Source organism: Monodon monoceros, unplaced genomic scaffold (genome assembly GCF_005190385.1).
Source record: "Monodon monoceros isolate NGI ecotype Baffin Bay Population unplaced genomic scaffold, NGI_Narwhal_1 Super_Scaffold_2, whole genome shotgun sequence".
NCBI classification, from domain to species: domain Eukaryota; kingdom Metazoa; phylum Chordata; class Mammalia; order Artiodactyla; family Monodontidae; genus Monodon; species Monodon monoceros.
The window spans coordinates 100,606,549-100,613,601 of NW_021703776.1; the positions used below are offsets into that span (position 1 = coordinate 100,606,549).

Below are 7,053 nucleotides of genomic sequence, written 5' to 3' on the forward strand. Positions count from 1 at the left end.
TGTGTGTGTGTGTGTGTGTGTGTGTGTGTGTGTGTGTGTGTGTGTGTTCAGAGGTACCCAGGGGGAAAAACCCACACCCAGGACCAGAATTACAGAATCATAAATGTATAAGTGGGAGAAATCTCAGAAACTTGAAAGCTCTCTGCACTGTGACAGGTGACACCAGTCCACATGGGCAAATGATTTTGACTGAGAAACAACCTATATGAGCTTTTGAAGGCCACCAACAGTGAAATATATGTTGCAACATTTCCCAAGCGATGCCCCGTAACAAATAGCTATTGTTTGTGGCATCAACACCATAGTAATTCTGTGACCACCCCCCCCCCAGCCCCAGGCTCAGGGCACGTGTCTTCAGCTGGTCCCTCGGAGGCAACCCTGCTTCCTGTGGACGCCTCAGCACCTGGGGTTTCCAACCTGGGGTGAGCGAGTCCCACCTTCTGCTCGTGACTTTCTATTGCAAAGGTCCAGGACCTTCTCACCTGCAGGCACCCCTGGGCAGGGGAAATAGAACCTGGGGAGATGCTAATACTCACCTGGGCACACGTGGTATTACCAGACTTGCCAATTAAAGGAAAACCCAAAGAAAGTGGACCCCAGGGCAGAGTAGGGGCTCTCACACACACACACGCTGTAGGTAACTCAGATGCTGATGTAGCTTTTCAGATTACAGGTATGCCCACAAGTGAGGGTCAATCCAACATGAAAGTTTAATTCCCCAGGTGGTTAAAGGTAAGATTAAATTCTAGGTGAACGTTTTCCAGAGTAAGAGGCTGGAATTCTCACTCTGCGATGGGAGTTCAGAGCTCGGGTGAAACAGAAGAGCTGCCATCCTGCCCACAGTCCATAGGGCTGTGAGCCAGCAGGGGCTGTGTGGGATCGGGGGGCATTGAAGTTGTGGGGTGATTTCCCCCTCAATGCACGTGTGCCTGGAGGTGTCATGAATATGCTGGACCCAGATGCCAGGAGCACTCACAGCTCTGTAGGGTTCTTCTGGGTGTGGGGTAGTGCGGGATGGGGAGACGCTACCTGAGAGGCTGGGCCAGCTGCCCCCACCCTGTCTAGACGCCCGGGTCCTCCACACAGTGAGGGGGGAGGAGCCACCGTGCATCCCCAGGGAGAGGAGAAAAGGATGGAATCCAGTGTTTTCCTGAGAGTAGTTTCTGCTGGAGGAAGGTGGGCAGGGGGAGACCACAAAGGCACTGAACACCCATGGAGAAGCAAGGTGGGCGCCATGGACTGAACGTTCGTTTCCCCCCAGATTCATATGTTCAGACCTAACACCCAAAGTGATGGTGTTACGAGGTGGGGCCTTTGGGAGGTGATTAGGTCATGAGGGTGGAACCCTCACAAAAGGGATTCGTGCCCTAATAAAAGACACCCCACCGAGCTCCCTTCCACCCTGTGAGGTCGTGGCCGAGAAGACGTCCGTCAATGAACCAAGAACCAGGTTCTCACCAGGTGCCAAGTCTGCTGGTACCTTGACTTTGGACTTCCAGCTTCCACTGAGAAGTCCATTTCTTTGTTTATAACCACCCAGTCTGGAGTTCTGTTGTCACAGCCCTGAGAGGACTAAGAGCCAGGGTGTGGGGAGGGGCAGGACCCGGCAGAGGGAGAAGCCCCAAAACCAAGGGTCATAGACACAGGAGGCAGGTGGCCCTGGGATCTGGGCGGGCCCCTTGCAGCTTTGCACACACAGAGCAGATGCCTCATAAATATTTCCCGTTTGCCTGAATAATTCCACTGCTTTCAAGCCCCCCAGGAAAAAGCCTGTGAAGTGTTAAAACGAGGTGAAGAGGGGAGAAGTCGGAGCCTCTGATAGTAAAAGCACTGGTGAGATGAACTGGGAAAGTGAGTGCCGGCTGTTAGGGGATGCAGAGTGTCGGTGGAGCAGATAAGAGCGTGCTGATAGATGAGGAATAAACATAAAATACAGGAATGGATGTCATTTCAGCAGAACAGGAAGCTTTATGACGAGTTATTGCGCAGAGCCAAAGATTCAGAGACAGGCAGGGGGAAAACCACCGCAGGAAACCTGCAAGGGAGCAGTTTATAACTTCGAGATTCGAGTGGGAGAGCAACACCTTCAGTATCAGAAGTTGGGCCTGGGTGGGCTTAAGATCCCCACCCAGATTGTGAGCAATTCAAGGTTGGGTCACGTCTCTTCTTAACATTTCTTGTATCTTCTCTTGCCCAATATTATTCTCCCCCGCAGCCCCTATAATTGGTGGTTTTCACACAATCATCATAAATCCAGAATACTGAGGGCCATTGGAGTGGTGTCTGTCTCTTCCCTGCTTCCTCCTGGGGCCGTGATTCTGAGCACATGTGTCCTGCCAGCATCATCTAGTCGCTGGTCTGAGCGACCAGCCAACTGCCTGGCCGTGAGGACCAAGGGCTGGGGGTTGGACAAGGGCACGGAGACCAGATCACAGCCAGGACCCTGGCCGGGATGACTCAGATGTGGGGAAGGAAGGACGGGACATGGATGCTGGGGGCCAGCTGGTCCTCTGCAACGACATTCACTGGGCCACGGAGGAAGTGCCAGTGTGGTTTCCATACACCCTCCCATCCAGATTTCTTTGTATTTATGGACCGTGGAGTGTCGGGGGACTCAGAGCGAAGGTTTGTGTTGAATTTTGATAGATTTCCTCGGCCTCAGTTTTCTGGTAAAATCATTTTATTCTTTCATCTTCATTGAGTAGATTTTGTCATTTCCCCTTATTTGAATGATTTTCATTGTGTTCATGTCTTTTGTTAAAAGGCACCTCCAGCGTCTTTTGGGTGTGGGTACGGCTCATGAATGCTCTGATCCAGCCCACCGTTTGCTTCATTGTTGCCCCAAAAGTGCCTGATTACCCTTGCTCTCCGTCTGAGGGGCCCTTCTCATCCTTCTCCGTATCAGAGTTCCCCCTGTTTCCCTCAAATTCTCCATCCTGTGTAAGGGTTTCTCCTCGTATGGTGGACCCCGGTGACCGGCCCTGCCTTTGGAAACTCTAACACTCCCTCTTCGACCTCCTCCTTTGATCCGCAGACACAAGTACCCTGCGGAGAACTAGAGAGAAGCTCTGCCACTGTTGCCACCTTTCCTAAGTGTCTGAGCTAAGTGCTAAGTTCCTGCAGGAGCATCACCTTAGAAAGACCTGTATATGAACATTGTTGAGACCCGTGATTCAGACCAACGAGGGTACAGCCAGAGGAATCTGTGCAGCCTGAGTTATAGCATTCATTTTTTTATTAAAGTATAGTTGATTTACAATATTATATTAGTTTCAGGTGTACAGCATGGTGATTCAAAATTTTTAGAGATTATACTCCATTTATGGTTATTATAAAGTATTGGCTATATTCCTTGTACTATACAATGTATCCTTGTAGCTTATTTATTTTATACATAGTGCTTTGTACCTCTTAATCCCCTACCCCATCCTGCCCCTCCCCCCTTCCCTCTCCACACTGGCAACCACTAGTTTATCCTCTGTATCTGTGAGTCTGTTTCTTTTTTCTTATGTTCATTAGTTTGTGTTATGTTTTAGGTTCCACATATAAGTGATAACAGTGTTTGTCTTCCTCTGTCTGACTTATCTCACTTAGCATAATATCTTCCAAGTCCATCCATGTTCTTGCAAATGACAAAATTTCATTTTTTTCTGTGGCTGAGTAGTATTCCAACACAGCCTTCATTTAAAGCATTGTATCACCTTTGGTTTACACAAAACACTAGTGAGATTAGCAAAATGTCATGTATTCATCATGCAAACTCCAAGGCTCTGTTTTTTTTTTTTGCGGTACGCGGGCCTCTCACTGTTGTGGCCTCTCCTGCTGCGGAGCACAGGCTCCAGACGCGCAGGCTCAGTGGCCATGGCTCACGGGCCTAGCCGCTCCGCGGCATGTGGGATCTCCCCGGACCGGGGCATGAACCCGTGTCCCCTGCATCAGCAGGTGGACTCTCAACCACTGCGCCACCAGGGAAGCCCCAAGGCTCTGTTTTAATGAATTAATGGATCATCCACCATAATTTGTATTTGATTTTAGCTTATTGTACATTAACTACTCCTTCTAATATTCAAAAATAGTCTGTTCATTAAATTAGATAAATATGTTAATTATATGTTCATTGTATGTTATATATAACATATAATAAAGTTAATTATTCTAACTAAAATATTAGTTAAATATGCATCCTACAATCTTGTTCACAGTATCTCTCAGCAAATTTCTTTCTTTATTTAAATACTATACTTATAACTGTCAGAAAACTCAAAGCTAAGTTTAGTATTTAATTTTAAAATTAATGTTAGTATTTTAGCAGCCCCAGTTAAGGGCAATGATCAAAACGCCAAATGAGTCGGGTCTGAGAAATGAGAGCTTCTTTTTCTAGCTCTGGCTCTGGAAAAGGAGTTCCAGGTGGGAAGCCGGGACATTTGACTTCTGATTCTGTCCTGCCGTCACTGCTCTGGCAGATTTCTCATTTCTACACTGAGCAGGTCTGATGACCGCTGAGCTGCCTTTGGGTCTATAAGTGGGAAAGGGTCCAAAGGGACCTTCCAGGAAGCAGGAACCCAAACCGCGTGGTGCTCCCAGGATTGCATAAACCTGGTTTAAGGCTGATCTCAAGGCTCGCTCTGCCCAAGTGGATCTCCTCATTTCGGGTGTCGTGACTGTGGCCCAGAAAACAACACCGGCGGCCTCAGTGAAGTGCCGTATCTTGCGCTCCCTGGTCTGTTGCAGCATGCTGGAGAACAAACAGAAGGTGCTGAAGCTAGTGAGGGATTGATGAGCACCCAATGCTGGCCCTTCATGCACAAGGCCTGAGTGCCCCCAGCGAAGTGGGGGGAGGGTCTTTATCTGACACAGTGACACACCGGCCACTTGATTATTTCCAAAGTGCCTCCTGAACAGCAGGAGCTATGGTTGCCTTCCCTCCTCCGAAAGGCTCTTCTGTGGTTGAAATGAAATAGAGGCAATTAAATAAGAAATACAAATGACTGGCTCTTTGGGTGCTCCTGGGGTATTGATTCGAGTCCTAGAAGAGTAAATTGTCATCCTCTTTGACTTATCTGGGGATTATATTTCACCACTAATTAAAGTTCACCCGGGTTGTGTTCCTTTGACTATAAAGAGCTCTCGGACTCTGCCAGAAAGTCTCTTTGCCGAAGGAGAGTGAGGACCTCTTGCAACTGAAGCTCTCTGGTGCTGCAAGACGCTCGCACTTGTGTGCTGTTGTAAGCGATGCTGTAGAAATTGCACGTTGCTGCCTTCTTTAGAATTCCAAAAAACCATGTAATCTAAGAAAACGGACACAGCGTCCTTAAAGCAAAGGGAATTTTCCTGGCCCACTATTGCTTGAAGTTGACTTCACTGCTGATAGAAAGCCCTGCCGCTGGATATTTTTTCTGTTAACGGTGTTGCAGTCATATCTAAATGGCAAATGCGATAAAGTCAGTAAAATTTGTGTTGACCACAGGCTGTCTCATTATTTGCAGGATACATTGCTCCAAAGAGCTGGGCTGGGAGAGTGTCACCCTCCATTTTGTAACATCAGTGATTGAGCCTTGATGAATTTTAATACCATTTGGTTTAAATGCAAATGTAAAAATGAATAATTGCTTTGCTGCAGGCTGAAGTTGAGCAGCCTGAGAATATCTTCCTGTTAAGCCCGTGGATGAGATGGATGCTTTAAAGGAAAAGCTTGACGTGTTACCAATTATTTCATGTAGAAGAATTAACAGAAAAAATGCTTGTTATAGCAATTTCCTCTTCTCCAGTGGCACACTGGGAGGCCACTGTTCATCTGACTTGCAAAGCGTCGTGACTCCTCACGTGGATGGTGTTAAGAATGTTCTCACATTTAATACAGTTTCTTAGGGAAAATATTACTCCTCTGTGTGTGTTAGATGGTGAGCAAAGACCTTGCTTGATGGTGTGTGTGTGTGTGTGTGTGTGTTCTCTTTCTTCCCCACGTCATGCCACCTTCTAGGCAATTTTAATTTCTATCTTCTGAATGTCTTTAACCTGCAGGCTTCCTATTTGCACAGATGGTGGGGAGGTGAGGCCCTCCAAGCCCGCTCCATCGGGGTCCTTCCTCCGGATGGGGAAGACGTGCCAGACCATTCCCAAGGGAGGTGGTGGCAGAATTGTGCACTTAGCAAGACTCAGTACGAGAAGATTCAGCACCATGCTGACCAATTTGCTCTTGACAAATCGCTTTCAGACAGTTGTTTTCTGGCCAAATGTTTACCTCTTCTTCCTTCCTGGCCGTTCACATACACGTGCACACATACGCCCGTGACCACACACACACAGGCGCACACACACACGAACTCTGGTCTGCTGGCTCCTGACTCACTCCCCTCCCTAGCCATGCTGTGCTCAGACTGTTCCAGAGCATCTCCTGCTTCTGACTTGGTCCGAGGACTCTCTTGAGTTGCCCCCAGGGAGCCCTTGGCAGGTGTCGTGGTGCTCCAAGGACCCAGCCCCATTCCTGCCGCAGGGAGCAAAGTGTGGGTGTCTGACGGTAAAATAGGAAGGCCAGGTCTGAGCTGGACCTGCCCTGGAGATCTTGGCTTAGGGGAGTGCCCGATGGCACCTAAATGCAGATAGACTTGGAGGCTACAACTGCTACTGCCATCACTACTACAACTCCTAGGACTACTGCCACCACCACTAGTACTGCTAGTACTATTACTACCAATATTACTACCACTACTGTTACTACCACCACTGCTATCGTTACCACCACCACTCTACTGTTACTACTACCATTACTACCACCACTGCTACTGTTACCACCACCCCTCTACCGTTACTGCTACCACCATTACTATTACCACCACCACTCTACCGTTACTACTCCCATTATCACTGTTACTACCACCACTGCTACCATTACCACCACCACTCTACTGTTACTACTACCACTACCACTATTACTACCACCACTGCTTTTACCACCACCGCTCTACCATTACTACTGCCATTATTACTATTACCACCACCACTCTACCGTTACTACTACCACTATTACTATTACCACCACCACTCTACCATTAC

The 7,053-nt window shown here is 48.1% G+C and overlaps 1 protein-coding gene across 3 annotated transcripts in view; it reads left to right on the forward strand.

Annotated features, from left to right (window-relative positions):
- The window catches only part of ACTR3B (actin related protein 3B), a 146,755-nt gene that overhangs the window by 116,958 nt on the left and 22,744 nt on the right, over positions 1-7,053 (forward strand). The window contains exon 11 of one of the 3 annotated variants that reach the window (XR_003795285.1): positions 4,488-7,009. The exons of the other annotated variants lie outside the window; for them this stretch is intronic. The gene's annotated coding sequence lies outside the window, so the exon portion shown is untranslated. Of the gene's footprint in view, positions 1-4,487; positions 7,010-7,053 lie in introns of those variants that run through there. 3 annotated transcript variants of the gene reach the window in all.